A 24292-nucleotide genomic window follows, 5' to 3' on the forward strand; every position below is an offset into this window, starting at 1 on the left:
CCATAACATACTGCTGCTGAGAGGACCTCATACTGACAGCTACAGTATGTGGGCTGCCCTCTAACCCTGAAAATGTGATGGAGAGACTAGAGAGGTACAGATCAGACCGCCTGACAGCGCTCGAGGGATGATAGGAAAATGATCTCGGGAGCCTTCACAGAACCCCCGTCTGCCCTCCTTATGAGACTACACTTTCTTCTTTTCATGGTTCATGAATTCATGGTGTTCCATGTGAGACTCTGCTTGCGTCCCAAATGGCACCCTATTCCCTATATTAGTGCACAACTTTTGACTAGAGCTTTATGTGACCAGGTCAAAAGTAGTGCACTACATAGGGAATAGGGTGCCATTTGGGACGTACACTCTGTGTCGTAGTCCTTTTAAGAGTTAATTTGCTGAGAAAAAGAAAACTCTCAAAGGCTCTAGTCTATTCATTGTGAGGCCAGACTGCCATCCCTTTCAATCAATGAGTATTATTCCGTGTGTTGGTTATACTCAAGCACTTACTTGTGTTAAATTGGTCTGCTGATGGTGTTATGCTTTGGATGTCCTTGTGGTAAAATGAAAACTAATAAAAGCAACAACAAGAAAAGTAACTATCAAAAGTAAACGACGGCAGTTCTATAGCTATTTCCAAACAATGCCAATGACAATCTTTTAAATTGAAAAGCCCATGCTTGAGAGAAAGTATAACGATGAAACCTTCATTATGACATATTTTAGCCAGCAGATGAGCTTTGCCAACTCAACTTTTGATAAGGGCATGGCATCATGAACACACCATAAAATGACTTTCAACTTGTGTTTCATTGCTTGGAATATAATCTGACCGTCTGATGTCTTAGAGGTGTAGAAATAGGGAAAGATGGCACATCTGATCTGTCGAGAACAGAAGTTACGAAACTTCTATTAGATCAAATAAGCCTCGTATCAAAATAGCAACTGATTTTTATTCCCCTCCCCATACAAAAATTCCTCACTTACTAATAATCTATGATCTGCTTAACATAGATTTTGTGCAGAGTAAACCCTCTTGCTTCACCTTTTCCTCTCTGCCCTAACCCCAATCTTAAAGGGGAAATAAGCAGTTGCTACATCCATTTTTTGATTTATAAATTGTGACCCGTTTCAGGAAGCTAGGCGTATGTCGCACGTCACTACTTCCCGAGAGAGACATTTGAACGCAATTGCAGAAAGTAGTCCATCACATCTTTTCCCCACTGACCTTTATTGATAGCAATGATGTTGAGACCAGTAGCAACACTTTTGCAGATCTCCATGGCTAACATTATATCTTTCAAAAAAGCTGCAGTAGCAAGGATTATCTGCACATATGGAGCAGCTCATGTTATAGACAGAAGACTGCTACACGGCAGACCAATCCGAACTCATCTCTCAGCATGTCCAGCCCATCCATTATCTTAGCCAATCATGGCTAGCAGGAAGGTTCTGGTCCTCTTCTGTGGCTAAAACCAACTAGGCTCATAATTTAACAATTTTATTCACATTTACGGAATACAAGTTTATTATTAAGGCACATGAAAGTTTACGTTCCATAAGGCATTTCTGACAACAAAAAATGTATAAAAGTAACTGTGAAGTAGTGACATGCGACATACACCTACAGTAGCTTACTGAAACGGGTCACATTTTGTAGTTCTAAGTCTCTACTTTCATCCAATGTAAAAAAACACTATTTAGAATTTTGCAACATAAGACCGAATAGAGGTGGCCAGTCACAATGAATGATATGTACCTACTGATTTTTAAATAAAATAACTTAATAATCTCATGAGCTTAGTTCAACTGTCTTACCCCATCATAACCCAAAATATAAACTTGTTTTACTCCAATGTTTGTCAACAAAGTAAATGTAAGCAAACACAATATAGCCTCAAAACATGCTTAAAACTCTAATTTCGTTATCATGGATGGTCAGTCCTTGCATCCATAGCTCTGTCTATGAATTTGAGAGTGGTTACATTTCTCCAGCCCCGTCCCTTATCTTTTTACCAAAACGGGTGTGGAGTCGTTTTGTTATTGTTTCTACTGACGATTTCTGCTTTGACCCTATAGCCTCGATCAGACCAAAAGTGTCATTGTCACGAATGCTATCTTTGTATTCCCTGTCATAAATCAGCCAAGGCGCAGCGTGCCGGTAGTTCCACATATTTTATTTGTGAACCCGAACAAAACAAGAAACAGGTGAAAACTGAAACAAACGTGACGTTCTGGGGCTGCTCAAACACAGCTGCACAAAAACAAGATCCCACAAAAACACAGGGAAAAACAGGCTGCCTAAGTATGGCTTCCAATCAGAGACAACGAATGACAGCTGCCTCTGACTGGAAACCATACCCGGCCAAAACATAGAACACAAAACATAGAATACCCACCCACCTATCACACCCTGACCTAACTAAACAGAGAAAACACAGCTCTCCTAGGTCAGAGCGTGACAATACCCACCCCCAAAGGTGCGGACTCCCGGCCGCAAACCTGAACCTATTGGGGAGGGTCCGGGTGGGCATCTATAATTGGCGGCGGCTCTGGTTCCGGGCGTAGCACCCCCCCCCCCCCTTCTGTGTGTCTGGAGGAACCAGACCGTGGATCATCGCCGGAGGCTCTGGAACGCCAACCGCCGCTGAAGACTCTGGGCTGCAGACCGCCACTGAAGACTCTGGGCTGCAGACCGCCGTTGAAGACTCTGGGCTGCAGACCGCCGTTGAAGACTCCAGACTGAGGAGCGTCACTGGAGGCACAGGTTCCGCGCCATGGATCATCACTGGAGGCTTCGTGCCATGGATCATCTCTACAGGTGCCGGGCCATGGATTATCCCTACAGGCTTCGTGCCATGGATTATTCCTACAGGCTCCGGACCATGGATAATCCCTACAGGCTTCTCGCCATGGATTATCTCTAGAGGCTCCGGGCCATGGATTACCTCTGGAGGCTTCGTGCCATGGAACATCCCTACAGGCTCCGGGCCATGGATCATCACTAGAGGCTTCGTGCCATGGAACATCCCTACAGGCTCCGGGCCATGGATCATCACTGGAGGCTTCGTGCCATGGATCATCTCTACAGGCTTCAGACCATAGATTATCACTGGAGGCTTTTCTCGTGGAGCTGGAACAGGTCTCACCGGACTGGAGAGACGCACTGTGGACCAGGTGCTCAGAGCAGGCACCGGCCGTACTGGGCTATGGAGGCGCACTGGAGGGAGAGTGCGAGGAGCAGGCACAGGACGTACTGGGCTATGGAGGCTCACTGGAGGGAGAGTGCGAGGAGCAGGCACAGGACGTACTGGGCTATGGAGGCGCACTGGAGGGAGAGTGCGAGGAGCAGGCACAGGACGTACTGGGCTATGGAGGCGCACTGGAGGGAGAGTGCGAGAGGCAGGCACATGCTCACCACAATAAGCACGGGGAGTTGGCTCAGGTCTCACCCCTGGACCAGCCAAACTACCCGTGTGCCCCCCCCAAAAAATGTTTTGGGGCTGCCTCTCGTTCTTCCCCGGTAGGCTACGATACCTGTCTATTACCTGGCCCCAAGTCCAGTTTCTCCTTTCGGTCCACTCCTTCATCGACCAGGTATCCATCTCTGCCCGGGCACACCGCTTGATCCAATCGTGGTGGGTAGTTCTGTAACGGGCGTCATAGGCGCAGCGTGTTGAGTGCTCATCTTGAAGTTTAATGAAAAATCGAACACTTTACAAAATAAACAAAATGACAGCCGACAGTTCTGTCAGGTGCTTAACCTGTTTGGTATAGGGGGCAGTATTGAGAATTTTGGAAAAAATATGTTCCCATTTTTAACTGCCTCCTACACCAACTCAGAAGCTAGAATATGCATATTATTGTTCAGGTTTGGATAGAAAACACTCTGAATTTTCTAAAACTGTTTGAATGGTGTCTGTGAGTATAACAGAACTCCTATGGCAGGCAAAAACCTGACAAGGTTTCAAGCAGGAAGTACCCTGTCTGACAAGGAGTCGTGCGTCTTACCTCTTTTTATTGAAAAGTAAGGATCTTAGCTGTAACGTGACAATTCCCAGGGCTCCAATAGGCTCTCAGAGCCCGCGAAATAACTGAAGGTTTACGAGGGAACCTCAGGTTGAAATATATTATCGCCTTTTGTAAGTGGATGCTCGGAGGACCTTTCAATGATGCGCGTGCATGAGTCGCTTCTGAGGAGAAATTTTATTCGGCTGTTTAGGCTCAATGCATACTCCCGGTCGGAATATTAACACTTCTCTACGACATAAATGGCATAAAAATTGGTTTTAAACAGCGGTTGACATGCTTCGAAGTACGGTAATGGAATATTTAGACATTTTTGACACGCCAATGCGCCATGCGCGACACCGCGAAGAAGCATTCTAGAACTCACGAACAAAACGTCGCTGTTTGGATATAACGATGGATTATTTGGGACCAAACCAACATTTGTTATTGAAGTAGAAGTCCTGGCAGTGTATTCTGATGAAGAACAAGCAAGGTAAGAACATCTTTCTTATAGGAAATGTGATTTTGGTGGATGCTGACCTGGGTGGGTATCTAAATAGCTAGCCCTGTAATGCCGGGCTATGTACTTAGATTATTGCAAAATGTGCTTCATCCGAAAAGCTATTTTAAAATCGGACATATCGAGTGCATAGAGGGGTAATGTATCTATAATTCTTAAAATAATTGTTATGCTTTTTGTGAACGTTTATCGTGAGTAATTTAGCAAACTGTTAGTAAATTCACCGGAAGTTTGCGGTGGTTATGCTTTTTCTGAACGTCACATGCTAATGTAAAAAGCTGGTTTTTGATATAAATATGAACTTGATTGAACAGACATGCATGTATTGTATAACACAATGTCCTAGGTGTGTCATCTGATGAAGATTATAAAAGGTTAGTGCTGCATTTAGCTGTGGTTTGGGTTTATGTGACATGATATGCTAGCTTGAAAAATGGGTGTCTGATTTTTTCTGGCTGGGTACTCTGCTGACATAATCTAATGTTTTGCTTTCGTTGTAAAGCCTTTTTGAAATCGGACAGTGGGGTTAGATTAACGAGATTCTTGTCTTTAAATAGCTGTGAAATAGTCATATGTTTGAGAAATTGAAGTTATAGCATTTCTAACGATTCAAAAATCGCGCCACTGGATTTCAGTGGCTGTTACGTAGGTGGGACGAGTTCGTCCCACATGTACTAGAGAGGTTAAACGAAACAGAAAACAACTACCCACGAAAACCAAGGGAAAAAAGGCTGCTTAAGTATGGCTTCCAATCAGAGACAACGGTAGACAGCTGCCTCTGATTGGAAACCATACCCGGCTAAAACATAGAACCAAAACACATAGAATGCCCACCCCCTATCACACCCTGACCTAACTAAACAGAGAAAAAACAGCTCTCCTAGGTCAGAGCGTGACAGTCATTGCATCAATGATGCGTAATACATTCTGCAGTCAAACTTTTTAAATGATATAATCCAACATTTTTACTGGATATGTGTGCAACAAAAATGTACATTCACAGTTTTTTACCAACTATTTCCGTCAAGTCCAACGTATATCGAACACACAACAACTGCCTCTGCAATGCAATGCTGCAAGGCAAACTCGGCACTCAATTGGAAACAAATGTATACTGAACAAAAATATAAACGCAACATATAAAGTGTTGGCCCCATGTTTCATGGACTGAAATAAAAGATCCCAGGATTTTTCCATATGCACAAAAGGCTTATTTCTCTAAAATGTTGTGCACAAATTTGCAGTTTTGTCACACAACACAATGCCACAGATGTCTCAAGTGTTGAGGGAGCGTATGTAACCGATGTGAAATGGCTAGTTAGTTAGCGGTGGTGCGCGCTAATAGCGTTTCAATCAGTGACGTCACTCGCTCTGAGACTTGAAGTAGGGTTTCCCCTTGCGTTGCAAGGGCTGCGGCTTTTGTGGCACGATGCTTCGGTGGGTGTCAGTTGTTGATGTGTGCAAGGGTCCCTGGTTCGAGCCCGGGTTGGGGCGAAGAGAGGGACGGAACCTACACTGTTACACGTACAATTGGCATGCTGACTGCAGGAATGTCCACAAGAGCTGTTGCCAGAGAATTAAATGTTCATTTCTCCACCAAAAGCATCGTCAAACATTGTTTGGCAGTACGTCCAACCAGCCTCAAAACTGCAGACCACGTGTAACCATGCCAGCCCAGGACCTCCACATCCGGCTTCTTCACCTACAGGGATCGTCTGAGACCAGCCCCCTCGACAGCTGGAAAAACTCATTCTGATTGGCTGGGCCTGCCTCCCCAGTGGGTAGGCCTATGACCCTTCAGGGCCACCTATGGCTGCGCCCCTGCCCAGTCATGTGAAAACCATAGATTAGGGCCTAATTTATTTATTTCAATTGACTGATTTCCTTATATGAACTGTAACTCAGTAAAATCGTTGAAATTGTTGCATGTTGTGTTTATATTTTTGTTCAGTATACTTCTGGTGTACCAAAATGTTATGACACTCAGTCTGATCGAGGCGTTACCCTAACCCTTGCCTTAACCATTACCTTAACCATTTTAAATGCCAACTTCAATGTGGTAGGGACGTCCCAAGGATTCCAGATAGTAAGGACAGTTTGAAAACTGTTGATATACTTTCATAATTTGCCAGAGTTTAAAAAATATCAGCACCAACATGTCTCCTTCCTTCCCTCATGGTGTACTACGTTTCACCTAAAACTTAAGAATCTCGCTCTCTTTATCGGCAATTAACTAGATCATATCCCGTGGGAAATGTATGTAATTAAACGTCCCAATTGGCAAGACAACTTAATTGCAGACATTTGCATAAATACGGCACGATTAAAACACTGCCCCACTTTTCTACTCACATTCGCATGACAAAAACGTTTCAGGGGAGAAATACTAGTAATGGGTCGTTTGCGAACTAACAGCTCTTTTTGATGAACTTTGGGAAGCAAATTGCATCGTTGAAAGAGCTGTTCATGTGGCTCCCTGATTTACATACTGCTACTACTGCTTTTTGAGCTTCAAACAACGATTATCTGCAAATAAGTTACAAAATCATTATCTGAAGATGGTACATTTTCACTGCAGAAACATAAATAGTGGGGAGAACACGTCATTCTGGTCCACGCTTATGTGTAAAAACAATTTTAAAAATCGAATAATTTGTTCAGGTAAAAATGTACTTGAATGTGCATATCACGATCTGACATAATGGTAGCCTACTTTTTGTGCGTTACATGAGTGATTTTCAAGCATTTTGAATTAAGAGCCGGTTGGGAGCCTAATGATGCGTCTCTTTTACGTGAACGGAGCCAAATGATGATGCTCATCGAAAAGAGTCGGAATGCCCATCACTAAGAAATACGGGTGGATTTTCAGTTCAATTTCAGTAGGGAGTTCGTTGTTTACATGACACCACAGAGGCGTGTGGTGTCAGAGGCGTGTGGCTGGTGGACGAGCTGCATATCAAAAGGGTCTCAGCACTGAAATGTAGCCCTATTTATGTCTAACCAATCTGTATTTTGGCAGAGGGGTATTATGCATCATGCAGTGTTATGAATTGGATGATAGCCCGTTTTACAGCACAATGCGAGATGATTTCTAGCAGTGGCAAAAAGAGAGCATTTCCCCACCGCCAAAAAATAACATCACGGTTTTTATTGACTATTCAATTCGGGACAGGTTGGGTCCCACATCATCAGGTTCAATCCGAACTTGATGAAACGTTGAACAATTCACCATACTTAAAGACTATAGGCTACATCTCAGCAGTTCTGTAACGTCAAGAGAAACCCAGTGCATTTGTAATCAGATTTAGATGTGTATTAAAACAAATGGTTTATTCCATTTTTGGCATCAAAAATATTGAAAAGGTGTTCAGTAATTATGCTTCTGCATAATTACCAGTGATTAATTGGACTAATTCATCAACTCAGTAAGGGACTCGTCCTTTTGAATCTCTCAATAGCAGCGAGTTGGTTCGACACCAAACTAAGACAAATGATTGGGCTCCTGAGTGGCGCAGTCTAAGGCACTACATCTCAGTGCAGGAGGTGTCACTATAATACCAGTGTCGTCGGGGTTTGGCCGGAGTAGGCCGTCATTGTAAATAAGAATTTGTTCTTAACTGACTTGCCTAGTTAAATAAAGGCTAAATACAATTAGTGAGTCTAAGCAGATTGTTCATTCTTTGTTAAGTGGGTTGAAAGAGGGAGCTGAATCGTCCCTGAGACCTTCTGGTGTCTATAGCTAAAACTGGTGCCAAACAACAGTTTTTTTTACCCTGTTTGTTTGGTCTTGCCAACTCCTATATGACAATAACCATAGGAGTTGGCAAGAGAGCACAATCAGATCTGGGACCAGGCTACTGATTTGTATCTTCTTACATATCAGTATTCATAACATCATCTCTATACTCCAGATGTTATAGATCACTATCCAGGAGTCCCCACAGTAATGCTGTATGTATTATCTGCCAAATGTGTCCCTCCGCTCTGTCACATCTCCCACAATCTGTTTGTATATGTGGGAGTTAGAATAGATAAAGGGAAAATGCTTTCGGTATGCATTTATGGTTTGTTGTGCTAGTGGGTAAATCTGTCATTTATATCCAGGTCTCAGATATTGGAACTTAGACACTCCTATTCCCAAGCAATGTAAGAAAGCATCAAAGGAGCACATGTTTCAGGATGTGATTTGGTGTCATCATACAAAAAAGTGTGGTGGTAATTTATGACAGAAGAAAGCAAAGCCAGTAATGCTCTCTCAGCATTTGAATAGACAAAGTTTTAAACAGAAACGATGACTATATGGACTCTGCAGTTGTTGCAGAGTAATATACAGTATCTCCTTGTAGAGTAGAGCCAGGGTTCATAAATAATAATACTCTTAGTCCAGTTAGGTTAGAGGCAAACTATCAGTCATGTATTTGTATCACCCCCCCCCCCCCCCCCAAATGGAGGCACACAGGAGAGCATCTGATACACAGCCAGAGGACCAGTGGAGCTCTTGGATATATCCTGGTAGTGCTAGCAAGCTAGCGAGCTTGTCTACATCCCCCTACTACTGGCTTGAAAAGCTAAAGGTCCTTGAACATTAAGATGCTCTCATCCCCAATACTATAATGTTTCCCCTTCATGGTGAATAGAGAGCTCCCGGCTAGCAGCTAGCCTCTTCACCACCATGACCATGTTATCATCCCTAGCTTCCAAACAGACACCATTACTCCTCGTTCTCCACCGTGATAGCCAAACGCGCTGCGAGCATTCCGGTGGGTGCTACACATTGGCGGCGGATGGGGTAATTTACCCTACATACAATGTAAAGTGTTTTGAGACGTTGGCGAACATAAAATGCAATTTATCACTCAGGCGGCGGTTCATTCAAGACAGAGGTCCCAATTCAATCTAAATCTAAACGCTTGTCATTAACAAGAACGCAATCCAGGGAAAGAAGGATGCATTGCATCTTGAGACCATTGCATCTTGAGACCATAGCTTTTTTTCAGAGTATAGCCAAGTGGCAGTTTGAAACTGATTCAGATTGTTTAATAGTCACAGGGTTGCAGGTGTGATTGCAGCGTACAGTGAAAATCTTAGGCTTCGAGCTCCAACATGCAGAACTAGTGAAATAAAATAATGAAAATGGTAATAAAAAAACTAGAGAAATAGCACTATATTCATGATAACAACTGAGGCAGTGATGAATAAATAAATGTCCATTGGGGTGGAGGCAGAGTAAAGACTGTTGAGGGGGTGAGGTGGAATGACCATAGGGGGAGCAGAAGCAAAATCATTGAGTGAAATAAAACCAAAAAGTAATAATATAAATATTAACAACAGCAACAGTGATGAATGTCGTTGGAGTGGGGGCAGAGTAAATGTCCGTTGGGGCGACACCAAACTAAGCGAGCTGGTTCGCTTACCTGCTACTCCCCCTATGGGAGTAGGGGCCTAAGCCTGATGGTCTGAGGGTGGAAACTATTGGCCAGTCTTTCAGTTTTTGCCATGATGCTCCTGTACGGCCTGTGTCTGAGTGATTGAAGCGGGGAGAACAGGGCGTGGCTTAGGTGGCTGGGGTCCCTGATGATCTTCTTGGCCTTCATGCAACACTTGGTGTTGTAGGTATCCCGTTGGGCAGGCACTGTGCACCCAATGGTGCTTTCAACTGCACGTATCGCCCTGTGAAGAGCCTTGCGGTCCGCAGCGGTGGAGTTGCCGTACCAGGCTGTGATACAGCCTGACAGTATGCTCTTGATGGTGCTCCTGTAGAACACTGTGAGAGCCCTCGGGAGACAGGCCAAATATCCTCAGCGTCCTGAGGTTGAAGAGTCGCTGTCGTGCCTTCTTCACTACGGTGTCCATGTGGTTAGACCATTTCAGCTTCTCTGAACACAAGTATACAGCGGTGGTGCATAATATAATGTGTCAAGCCTCTGGTGCATTTTGAAATTCCACTGAGTGCTACAGCTGCTTGCATTGATGCACATGGGGAGAGCTCCAACAAGCATGGTTTACAGAAGGCGGAGTACGATTGTCTCTCTGGAACACAGCACAGCACCAAACAAAACAACACAGCCCCTGCAAAACCATATAAATAAACTGTGGCTGTTAGAAGGAAGTAGCGAGGAAGAAAGATGGAGAGAGAGATAGGAAGACAAGGAAAGAGAGCGAGGGAGGGAGGGAAAGAAGGAAGGAAAGAGAGAGAGGGGAGGGAGAGAAAGAGAGAAGCATGCCCATGGTAATCAATAATGTTCTCTAGGGGATTCTCCCTTGTTCCTCCACCCTTATTGCAATAGCATGTACCACACACACACACACACACAATAGCATGTACTATACACACAGCAAACACACCACGCGGCCCACACACAGGTACCCCAGGGTCTAGGCTCATTATATCAACTATGCTTGGCGAGAACAGTGATTTGTTGTGGTAGCTGCCCAGTTTGTCAGACCTTGCCGACACTCCCCTGTGACAGCAATCATCTCTGTCCACAGCCATGCCACTCAGCAAGGGCCCGGGTCTCCGGCATTAATAAGCAAGGTTTATTTAGCTAACGTTGTGTTTAAGCTAAATCATTTGAAGTACACTGAACAAGGATATAAATGCAAAATGCAACCATTTCAAAGATTTTACTGAGTTATAGCTCATATTAAGGAAATCACTCGATTGAAATACATTCATTAATATCCTAATCTATGGATTTCACATGACTGGGAATACAAATATGTATTTGTTGGTCACAGATACCAACAACAACAAAAAAGGTAGGGCCATTTGCCTCATGCAGCACGACACATCTCCTTAGCATATACTTGATCAGGCTGTTGATTGTGGCCTGTGGAATGTTGTTCTGCTCCTCTTCAATTGCTGTGTGAAGTTGCTGGATATTGGCAGGAACTGGAACACGCTGTCGTACACATGTCTGGTGTGTATGAGGCCATGGAAGAACTGGAATGTTTTCAGCTTCCAGGAATTGTGTACAGATCCTTGTGACATGAGGCCGTGCATTATCATGCTGAAACATGAGGTGGTGGCGGAGGATGAATGGCACGACAATGGGCCTCAGGATCTTGTCAAGGTATCTCTGTGCATTCAAATTGCAATTGTATTCATTGTCCGTAGCTTACGCCTGAGGATGTATTTCTGATCAATCTGATGTTATTTTAATGGTCAAAAAATATGCTTTTCTTTCAAAAACAAGGACATTTCTAAGTGACCCCAAACTTTTGAACGGTAGTGTATACACAACAACTCAGCAGCCGTTACCCGTTACCCAACGTTGAACATGTTATGAAAAATATTTTTCATAGGCATGCTAGGCTAGAGCAATTCGACAACTTATCACAGAGCTGTTATTCCATGTTTGAGTGGTGCTTATGCATGTATCATGAATGCCTGGGAAACCGTTGGTGTATACCGTCACGGCTCCCTTTACAGTAGTCTGCAATGTCAAGGTTTTTAGACATTTTGTATTATCTTTTCCCACCAAGAATGTAAGATTGGTAGACTGATGTAGACACACAACCTTTAAAAAAAAGCATACAAAAAACACAATAACATTGAATAAAACCCGAAACCAAAGTAAATATCAGAAGCTATTTGCTGTACTTGCCAATCGCATTTCTAGAACAAATGACCACCTTGTGAAAATCTTCCTTTCCATATTTCTTTCATCGTCTTCGATAATGGCCCTCCTCACTCAGACTTTCTGTGCATTCAGGCAGCACTAATAGCATTGCAGAACATCCTTCCACAATAGTGCAGCTAAAGGACTCCATTAAATGAAGATGGATAGGAGATGATTGTGGTGGCCTCCACAGCTGGTTCCATATAGCCCAGACTCAGACGTACTCTCCATGTGCTTGAGAGATAAAGGCATCATGGATGACACACATCAGCGACATGATGGGGGATGAGATTTTCTCAGGGTTGAGCCGACAATGAGAGTATGAGATCAAACAGGAGGGGAAGAGAGAGGGAATACAGTGGGGGGAGAGGAAGGAGGAGGCAGGAAAGAGAGGAGTAGGGAAGGGGGGAAAGAGAGGGAGGGGGGTTGAGAGCGGAAAGAGAAAGAGGGGGAGATAGAGAGGGAGGGAAGGAAGGGGAAAGAAAGAAAGAATAATGAGAGATATTTCACCGGACGTATAAATGTGAATCATCCGGTTGGCGTTTCCACTCACTACCAAATATGGTGGTGAGAGGAAGCACAGTGTCCGGCAGTGGGACATGATGGAACAAGATGGATTTTGGCTGACATTCTGCACATTTTCTCATCTATGAAACCTTTTGATACGGTTTTCTGTTTCCAAAATTAGAATCTGTTACGAACAGAGTGGATAAAGTTTTGAAGGCTTTACCCTTTACCCAATTTAAAATGTAAAATTGCATTGTTTAGAAGGAGTGCAAGGGTAAATTTAGTTATTGCGCAACTTCACAGAGTAGGCGTACCCCAACGGAAATATGCAAATACATGCTAGAACGCGCCAATAAGCTCTTGCTCGCTTGTGCTTTGCTCTGCCTACCCACTATGATGAATTTGCTCCCATTGGAGACGACAGGCTGTTGTCTATCTTGGGTTAGTTATACAAATATTTGATCAGTGACCAATGAGCAGTAGTGGTGCGTGGGTAAAATCACTCGGAAAGCCAAGCCAGGAAAAAATATCCATATCACAACCAGTGGTGCAAAAAGTATCCAATTGTCATACTTGAGTAAAAGTAAAGATACCTTAACAGAAAATGACTCAAGTAAAAGTGAAAGTCACCCAGGAAAATACTACTTGAGTAAAAGTCTAAAAGTATTTGGTTTTAAATATACTTAAGTATGAAAAGTAAATGTAATTTCTCAAATATACTTAAGTATCAAAAGTAAAAGTATAAATCATTTCTAATTGCTTATATTAAGCAAACAAGAGGGCATCATTTTATTTAAAAGTTTTATTTTCAGATAGCCAGGGGCACATTCCAACATAGTTTTCAAATGAAACATGTGTGTTTCATTAATTTGCCAGATCATAGGCAGTAGGGATGACCATATATGTCATCTTGATAAGTACGTGAATTTGACCTTTTTCCTGTCCCGCTCAGCATTGAAAATGTAACGTGTACTTTTGGGTGTCAGGGAAAATGTATGGAGTAAAAAGTACATCGTTTTTTTTTGGTGAATGTAGTGAAGTAAAAGTAAAACTAGTCAAAAATATAAATAGTAAAGAAAAGTACAGATACCACAAAAAACTACTTAAGTAGTACTTTCAAGTATTTTTACTTAAGTACTTTACACCTGTCACGTCCTGACCCTTGTAAGATGTCCTTTTCTATAGTAGAGTAGGTCAGGGCGTGACAGGGGGTGTTTTTCTATTTCTATGTTTAGTTCTAGTATTCTATTTCTATGTTGGAGGTTTTTGGGATGATCTCCAATTAGAGGCAGCTGGTTTGCGTTGTCTCTAATTGGAGATCATATTTAAGTTTTTAAAAAAATTTTCTAGTGTGTTGGTGGGTAGTTGTGTTCTGTGTAGTCTTCAGTATCTGACAGAACTGTTAGCTGATCATTTTCTCTTTGTTATTTTCTTTAGTGTTCTGAGTTTAATAAACGGTAATTATGAGCACTCAACACGCTGCGCCTTGGTCCCCTCTATATGACAGCCATTACAACACCACTGATTACAACCTACAGTTGAAGTCTGAAGTTAACATACACTTAGGTTGGAGTCATGAAAACTTGTTTTTCAACCACTTCACAAATTTCTTGTTTATCAAACTATAGTTTTGGCAAGTCGGTTAGGACATCTACTTTGTGCATGACACAAGTAATTTTTCCAACAATTGTTTACAGACAGATTGTTTCACTTATAATTCACTGTATCACAATTCCAGTGGGTCAGAAGTTTACATACACTAAGTTGACTGTGCCTTTAAACAGCTTGGAAAATTCCAGAAAATGATGTCATGGCTTTAGAAGCTTCTAATAGGCTAATTGACATCATTTGAGTCAATTGGAGGTGTACCTGTGGATGTATTTCAAGGCATACCTTCTAACTCAGTGCCACTTTGCTTGACATCAATTGAAAATCAAAAGAAATCAGCCAAGACCTCAGAAAAAAAATTTGAAGACCTGGCCTAATGACTACACTTTTTGGTGTTTTGTGTAACAGATGTATCTTCACCACAGTTTGGAGACTGGAAATATTTTGCGAGTGGATGAACATGCACGGGCAGCCTAGTAAAGGATCCCTTTGAAGTGATTGTTTGACAATCAGATGAAAATATCATGACTGTTTGTGTCTATGGCACAATAAAAGTTAACACACTTTAAAAGTTGAATTACAAATCTTTACGACTAGGCCTACAGAGATCCTTTTGAATTAATAGGGATTCTGTATGTAAAACTATGATTGGCCCATAAACATTTTGGGGAGGTCCCCCACCGGGAAGAAATCTATTCTATTTTCACCCCTGTATATATGCCTAAGGCCGAGACTATAAGAAGACGGTGGATGAATAAATTCAACCACCTTTGTTTCATCACAAAACCGGAGAGCAACATCTGTCCGTTAAAGTCCGCAAAGCATATTGCATGTAATAAACAGTTGTATGACCTACAGCGTGGTCAAGCAAGTTCATCTTGCCAACATTTTCAGACTACTAAACAACTATTGATTTAGAACCATGGAGAATAAGGCAAGTCGCAAAGAAAACAGGAGCTGCCTCCACTATTCCAGCATCATTTAAACTTCAACATTTCAACATTATCAAATAACCTCTGCTTAGTCTAATACAGTGACAACAAAAAGATACCAAAAACGACTTAGTCCAATCAACGTAAGCTAGATATGATGTAGGCTACCATGGACAGCCACATCTAGCTATATATTGAACTTCCATCCTCTCAGGCCGGGGGCACGACGTATGAATTTATGGTTGGATCAGAATCGCCGTTATAATCTTTGGTTAGTATGGAGAATTAAGTAAAACCACAAGTCCAAATCTCTATCTCCATTGATGGCTAATTTAGGAAAGGGCCAATTTGAGAAGTGTACTGCAGAATGGCAGTAGCATAACAAATTAATAATGGAGGGAGGAAGAAGAGAGCGAGAGAGAGCAAAGAGACATAGAAGCAAACAGTGACCCATGAGAACTGTACAGCAGCATAACAAATCTGTGAGAGGAAGGGAAGGAGGGAGGAAGAAGATGGAGAAAGCAGGTGCAACACAATGAATGGGGAAGAAAAATAGGTTATAAGAGGAAGCTAGAGAGCGAGGTAAGATAGGAGGAAAAATGGACTCAGTGAATCTGAAGAGCACACATTGAGTTTCATTAGGCTGGTGACTATCCCGAAATGGGTAAATTTCCCTACATTTACAGTTAACGGATGCACTCCCCCAAGGGCCCCTACCATGGAGGCACTAAATCTCTGCGCCTAATAAAATCCTATACCAAAATGTGTTCCAACTCATGAGCTAGCAAACAAAACCCCCCCACCGCTACGCCTCACTGTGTGTGTGTGTCCGTTTCTGTGCGTGCAAACAGCTAATATTCCATCAATCTCGGGGTGTGTGTGTGTTAACGCTCAATTTGAGTGAGAACGGCCATAATTCCCTTGTCCCTCCTTCCTTCCTCCTTCTGTTCCGCTCTCTCTCTCTTTCTCCATTCCTCCCTCTCTTTCCCTCCCTCCAGCTCCCTCTCTCCCTCCATCCCTACCTTCATTCCTTTCTCTCTTCCACCCTATGGTAGTCCATCTTTCCCACTTGCCAGCCTTAATCATCTCATGTTCACACATCATTTTCCAAATGACAAATCTGCCCTGGGTGAATAGATTATAAAGTAGAAGGGGCAGCTCAACCAGCCAATGCTGCTCTGAAGAGAGTGGTACATTTGTAAATTTGAGGATTAATATAGAAAGGGTTTCAGGCTAGTTGGAGGTTAGTTAGTGTTGAATATTTCAATAGGGTTCAGCATCAAACGGAATGAGGTGGGAGCAAAATGGCAAGGGAGGGGTTGTATCCCATTGTAACAAACAACTTTGTATCTGGAACAAAACTAGTGCATTGGAAGATGTGACTTAATCAAACCCACTCCACTCCTCTCTGTCAGTGAATATACATACAAGCAGTATATGGCTCTTGGTGGATCTGAGTAAGACACTGCAGCTATAGCTTGTGCTGCAACACCACTGTATTAAGTGTTTATTTGATGTGGCGTCATCTAGGCCTAGGTTGAACTGTAATGACTGAATGACTGAATTAGCTAGCATAATTTATGAGCGGATCTAAACAGCACGAAACAATCAACATTGCCACAATCACAGCTTAGGGATGTCACAACGACACAACATTGGCTACCCCGTGGATGAGTAGACTGCATTGGAGACATGCGCTGCTGGAGTCTGACTTACAATCACTTCATGCCATGGACTGCTTAGTTTGCTAAGCATTTAGAAAAGCCATGCATAATTAACAGTCCTATCACCAGCTGCTGCATCAACTAGCTAGCTAGCCGCGGGGGAGCCCAGTTCATTTGACTGGCAGTCCAGGCTGAGGGAATCTACTTGGCAGTATCCTCTCTGCTAGTGTATGTCATTGACTCGCAAACCAAACAGCATTAGCCATGTCACTGCTAGCAAATATTTTGAAGAGAGAAAAGGAAGCCACTAGTGAGTACTCTACATTGGTAGATGGTGTGGCCTTTCAACATTGAACTATCCTGTATTTATTCTTCATTTAAAAACACACAAAAACAAGGCCTAGGCTAGAGGTTGGACATATGAATCAGAGTCGGAGGGTTGCCAGTTGAATCTCAGGCCTGGCAACAGTGGGAATGAGACATGAACTGGCAAGCTGAGGGTTGCTGGCATTGAGTACACCACATCAGTCACTGGCTTAATCAATAAGTGCATCGATGAAGTCATCCCCACAGTGACTGTACGTACATACCCTAACCAAAAGCCATGGATTACAGGACACATCCGCACTGAGCTAAAGGGCAGAGCTGCCGCTTTTAAGCGCGGGACTCTAACCTGGAAGCTTACAAGAAATCCCGCTATGCTCTCCGACGAACCATCCAACAGGCAAAGCGTCAAGACGGGACTAAGATTGAATCGTACTATACCGGCTCCGATGCTCGTCGGATGTGGCAGGGCTTGCAAACTATTACAGACTACAAAGGGAAGCATAGCCGCGAGCTGCAAAGTGACACGAGCCTACCAGATGAGCTAAATTACTTATATGCTTGCTTTGAGGCAAGTAACACTGAAATATGCATGAGAGCATCAGCTGTTCTGGACGACTGTTTGATCATGCTCTCCGTAGCCGCTTTGAGTAAGACCTTTAAACAGGTCAACATTCACAAGGCCAGAGGGATTACCAGGATGTGTACACCAAGCATGCGCTGACCAACTGGCAAGTGTCTTCACTGACATTTTCAACCTGTCCCTGACTGAGTCTGTAATACCCACATGTTTCAATCAGACTACCATAATCCCTGTGCCCAAGAACGCCAAGGTAACCTGCCTAAATGACTACCGACGTCTGTAGCCATGAAATGCTTTAACAGGCCGGTCATGACTCACATCACCACCATTATCCCAGAAACCCTAGACCCACTGTAATTTGCATACCGCCCCAACAGATCCACAGATGATGCCATCTCTATTGCACTCCACACTGCCCTTTCCCACCTGGACAAAAGGAACACCTATGTGAGAATGCTATTCATTGACTACAGCTCAGCGTTCAACACCATAGTGCCCTCAAAGCTCATCACTAAGCTAAGGACCCTGGCACTAAACACCTCCCTCTGCAACTGGATCCTGGACTTCCTGACGGGTCGCACCCAGGTGGTAAGGGTAGGTAACAACACATCCACCACGCTGATCCTCGACATGGGGGCCCCTCCTGTACCCCCTGTTTACTCATGACCGCATGGCCAGGCACGACTCCAACACCATCATTCATTTTGTCGATGACACAACAGTGGAAAGCCTGATCACCGACAACAATAAGACAGCCTATAGGGAGGAGGTCAGAGACCTAGCCGTGTGGTGCCAGGGCAACAACAACCTATCCCTCAATGTGATCAAGACAAAGGAGATGATTGTAGACTACAGGAAAAGGAGGACCGAGCACGCCCACATTCTCATCGACGGGGCTGTAGTGGAGCAGATTGATAACTTCAAGTTCCTTGGTGTCCACATCACCAACAAACTATCATGGTCCAAACACACCAAGACAGTCGTGAAGAGGGCACGACAAAGCCTATTCCCCCTCTCGCACCATCGAGAGCATCCTGACTGGTTGCATCACTACCTTGTAAGGCAACTGCACGGCCTCCGACCGCAAGGCACTACAGAGGGTAGTGCGTATGGCCCAGTACACCACTGGGGCCAAGCTTCCTGACATCCAGGACCTCTATACCAGGCAGTCAGAGCAAGGCCCTAAAAATTGTCAAAGTCTCCAGCCGCCCTAGTCATAGATGGTCTCACTGCTACCGCACGGCAAGCAGTACTTCTTAACAGCTTCTACCCCCAAGCAATAACACTCCTGAACAGCTAATCAAATGGCTATCCTGACTATTCAGACTATTTGCATACCCCCCCCCCCTTTTACACTGCTGCTACTCTCTGTTTATTATCTATGCATAGTCACTTTAATAACTCTACCTACATGTACATATTACCTCAATTACCTCGACTAACCGGTGCCCCCGCACATTGACTCTGTACCGGTACCTCCTGTATATAGCCTCGCTGTTGTTATTTTACCGCTGCTCTTTAATTACTTGTTACTTGAACATTTTATTTTTTACTTATCTATTTTTTGACTTAACTTATTTTTCTTAAAACTGCATTGTTGGTTAAGGGCTTGTAAGTAAGCATGTCACTCTAAGGTCTACACCTGTTGTATTCGGCACGTGACAAATAAAATTGGATTTGATACCATGTACATCTGTTGCCCTTAGGCAAGGCACTTAACACCTAAATGGGGTTCTGCACTGTTGCTGACCCTGTGATTCCAACTAATACATGGGTGTCTTTCTAGACTGGAGTTGGGAAAAAACAAAAGACGACAAATATCAGATCTTAGAAAGCCTACCGTCTACTGCCATGTTCCCATTAGGCACTTAACACCTAAACGACTTAGGCTAACACCTACATTGCTCCAAAGCTGCTGCACTGTGGCTGACCCTGTAATTACCGCTCTCTTGTGCAGACTCTTGGAAAATGAGCAGTAGTATTCTTCTTTATGTTCCTCAACAAAATATTATTTTGGAAAAGAGGCTATACTTGACTGTGAGTACCACAAAGGAGGTGTATTTTGAGTCATGTGACTAAAGCATCCTGAAAACACTATAGGACCTCAAAAGAATGTGTATTATTAAATCGACCAGTCTCCTTGAAAAACATGTTTCTTTATCTCCAGCATTGAAGCACATTATTGGAAGGCCAGACAGAGCCCCGTCCATGTAAGCAGAATCAGACAGATTGAGAGAAAGGGAGGCTTCCCGATGAGTAGAACGATACAGCGCATACCTCAGGAGGGGACCATTAAATATTAGAAATCTTCCCTATGTGGCAGCCAACAAGGTCGTGTTAAGTGTTTACCGCATGCTGTTGTGTGTATAACCCCAAAAAGTATAATTGTATCAATATATTATGGGTTTTAATAAATAATAAATCTGACAAATGCTTGTTTATCTATTATTTCATACCCACTAATGCGCTACTAGATATACTGATCAATAGATGTCACACCCTGATCTGTTACACCTGTCCTTGTGATTGTCTCCCCCCCCTCCAGGTGTCGCTTATTATCCCCGGTGCATATAACCCTGTGTTTCCTGTCTCTCTGTGCCTGTTCGTCTTGTTTGGCAAGTCAACCAGCGTTTTTTTTCCCTTGCTCCGATTTTTCCCAGTCGCTGTTTGTTTCGAGTCCTCCTGGTTTCAACCCTTGCCTGTCCTGACTCTGTACCCGACTGCCTGACCACTCTGCCTGTTCTGACTACCAGCCTGCCAATCCCCTTGTACTGTTTTGGACTCGGATCTGGATTCTGACCCCTGCCTGACCTCGAGACTGCCTATCGTCTGGTACTGTTTGGACTCGGACCTGGTTTATGAACTCTCGCCTGTCCCCGACCTGCCTTTTGCCTTCTCCCTTTGTTATAATAAATATCGGAGCTCTACCATCTGCCTCCTGTGTCTGCATTGGGTCTCGCCTTGTGCCCTTATAATAGATGCATCAACTGATTATGAATAACACAGCCCTTCGGCTATTAGAATGGGCTTGTGCGAACTCCTACAAAAATCAAAGCCATGTCTGTTTCCATATTGAGTCTGCTTCCATTTATTACAGCACGGAGCTCATTTTCAATGAACAATCTCATTCCGGTCCTTACATGATCATCAAGGTGGTTTATGAATCAGTTGGCCTGGCCCTTTCCATAATTTTCCCCTCCCTCTACGCCTCCTGCTGTTGCTCCACCTGTTCCCTCAAACTCCCAATATGCATCCCTGCATCCTTCTCTCATCCCTCTCGCCTCACTCTTCTTTCCCATCTTCCCGAGGCAGCCGGTGCTGTATTCCGCTCACAGGTCCCGCAGTGTTAACAGATTTGTTATTTCTATATCGATGCCATTCGGACTCCCTGCTGCTCCTAACGCATTATCATTATATAACTAGGGTCGTCCTAATTCATTTATGCCACTGTGTGCATAGTGTTTGTCATTCTAATACGAGTCACCTTTCTTCACTGGTCATCTCAGTGTTCCCTGCTCAGGCAGTAAGGCAAGGCAGCTTTCTGTGGAATTCTGCTCTGCAGAACCATGCTGGCTCAATTACTGAACAAGGGTAATAAGGATGAAAACCAGGCTTCGTCTCTCTCGGGAGGAGAATCAGAGCTTAAAGCCCACTCCACGCCGAGCCACTTCCCTGATCCCCTGCTCTTATTTATCATTTTCCCCCTGCTTGGGTTAATACTTTAATGCCTACTTGCTTCCCCTCTCCTTCCACCAGCTTCCTCGCTCTGATTTCCCCTCTCCCAACCCCTCTTATTTCTTTCCAGCAACACTTTCAATCTGGGAGAGCCCTCCCACCCTCCTCAATTTCCCTTGTCGATAAGAAGATGGAATGTTAATCTGGGTTAGTAAACCCTCTATTTTTATAGCCTGGCAGGGGAGTAGGGGCCATGTTTTCTGCCAGTGTGTGTGTGTGTGTGTGTGTGTGTGTGTGTGTGTGTGTGTGTGTGTGTGTGTGTGTGTGTGTGTGTGTGTGTGTGTGTGTGTGTGTGTGTGTGTGTGTGTGTGTGTGTGTGTGTGTGTGTGTGCGCGTGTGTGAGAAAGACAATGTGTGTGTGTGCGCACGCGAGTTTTGAGAAAGCGAGAGAAAAAAAGCAAGAGGGGAAAGGGAAAGCACGATACACAATTATCTATGTTCCAAAGCTCAGCAGTCAAACCTACTCCCTGTTTGATTAGAAGCCTGATCCTTCACTACGCTCGGACAACTCTAAGATACTCAAATATAAGCTCTATCCTAAAACCAAACCACTTACTGTACCTCTAGCAGTCTTTGCCTCATGCTCAACATGTCATCACCTGGTTGACATCTGTTAAACCCAGTAAGGTAATCAATCATGTTCGAGAGGGTATGCTTGAGCAAGGCACTTGGCAGACTAGCTGATCTACGAACCACATTGCACTCCAAATGGCTACCCATTAAGTTAGCGTTTTTTCACTCAGGCCCCCCTTCCAGCATTGAGGAACATCCCGCACCACATCTGTTTCTATGGGCACAAGACTGTTCATGACACAAACTGTTCACACCCCTCTTGTTGGCGGAGAGAACTTTTTTGCACGTTTCTTCCAATTCTACACATTTTGCCATGGGGTGCAGAGAAAATGTTGCAGTTTAAAGCTCATTTTCTTGCAATTCTATACATTTTACCGTGTTTAATGTGATATTTGAGTGACTCAAACATTACAACAAAATCTACGGGCTAACAAATAGCTCTCTAAGAAATGCAATGACTGGCGTGACAAGAGGGAAACTGATGATCACTACCCAATTTGTACTGTTACAACTTTCAAGAGTAAGTTGAAAGCCAGACTGAGTTCCTTTAAAAAATGACTTGGGGGGGGGGTGTAATCGTTATTTAAAAAATGTTCTCTCTATAGGGCCTTGAAAAGTACAACTTTCAGGAGTAGTCTTTTTGCCAATTCACTCCATTTTGACTCCAAAGCACTGCGACTCTGGAGCGATACGAGAATAGCTCAACTGTGGCAGGTGCTGGATGGATGTAATCATGAGGTGAATGTCATTAGCATAATTAAATTAAGGTTGACGTATGTTCTTGACAACGGTGAAGGTTTGTCAGAAACTGCCGGTGACAAATAACTTGTCTCAGTTTGTAAATGTGTGATTAGCATTAGCAAACCATAGTACTTATTCAGCAGAGTGGAACGTTATAGAAAGTTCAGATAGAAATGTATTGTGTAGACCAGCCATGATTCTCTGTTGTGTAGAATGGAGATTTGTATCCACTCTATCCATTTACATCCATTTACATGGTAGGTCTGTGCATGTACTATGAATATACCGTATTATTGATAATCATGTGATTATGTGTTGGACATGCGCTGACAATCCAATTGTTATTTATTCTGCCTTATGCTTGAACATATAATAAAACAATTGACCGCCCCTAAAAAGGAATGGGAGACTCAATTTCTCTACAGCAGTAATGGCAACCGACAAGGGGCGAGAAATGTCAATATAAAACGTGTCTGTCTTTACACGTCCAGAGATGAACGAGTGTGTCGAAACAGCCGCCCCATTTATCAAAGAGAATCCATTTATCTTCAAATTGACATTGCTTTTACTCCATGGTTTGTTCGTTTGGACATCCAGAGATTTGTACGGTGCGGTGCAATCAGTCACCCTTCCATCTACATCTCTCTCTTTTTACTCGTACGTTTGCTCTTGCTCCTGTTTAGTATAGTGTGTACTATATAAACAAATCCTTGACGTTTCTTTTGAATTGTTCCTGAAAAACAACAGTGCTTTCCCATGGTGCCTCTGTAACCGCTTTGCCCAGCCCTGAGAGCCTACCTCTACACTAATTAACGTTGATTATTTTCTTATTTGCCGCAAGAAACCAGGAACTTTCACAGGCTTTGATTCCCTCCAGAGCGTATCCCACGGTGAACCAGGAGATCCACTCAACTTGGATCAATGTCACTCGCCGGCTCATTCATTCCGAGTGGGACTCCATTGTTCCCTAAACTCGGTTCCTTTGGCGACAAGGTGTTGTCAATTAGGTAGTATCGAGCTCTTTTTCATCTGAGCGTCAGGGAGGGGAAGGAAGAAGTGCAGGGGAGTGAGTGTTCTCACTCCCTCCATCTATCTGTTCCCTCAAATGATAGAGATTTGTCGGGTCAAGGGTCCCCCCCTCTTACTGTAAACCCTGGTGATGTTTTGTTCTTCGGCTTGGAGAACCCTTTTTGGTTCCAGGTAGAACCCTCTGTGGAAAGGGTTTTACATGGAACCCAAAACGGTTCTAATTGGAACCAAAACGTTTTTGTTCAAAGGGTTCTCCTATGGGGACAGCCGAAGAACCATTTTAGGTTATAGATAACACCTTTTTTCTAAGAGTGTAGACTGTGCCGAATTTCAACAGCGACAACGATATTAAATGTTTTTTCTCAAAGTTGCCGGGATGTCACATGCGTCACGCTTACATTGAGTATACAAAACATTAAGAACACCTGCTCTTTCCATGACGTAGA

General features: G+C 43.5%; 1 protein-coding gene across 4 annotated transcripts in view; it reads right to left on the reverse strand.

Annotated features, from left to right (window-relative positions):
- LOC115167558 (tetraspanin-4) overlaps positions 1–24292 on the reverse strand; it is a 103822-nt gene that overhangs the window by 27237 nt on the left and 52293 nt on the right. The window lies entirely within an intron of this gene.

The sequence above is a fragment of the Salmo trutta genome, chromosome 29 (assembly GCF_901001165.1).
Source record: "Salmo trutta chromosome 29, fSalTru1.1, whole genome shotgun sequence".
Lineage (NCBI taxonomy): Eukaryota > Metazoa > Chordata > Actinopteri > Salmoniformes > Salmonidae > Salmo > Salmo trutta.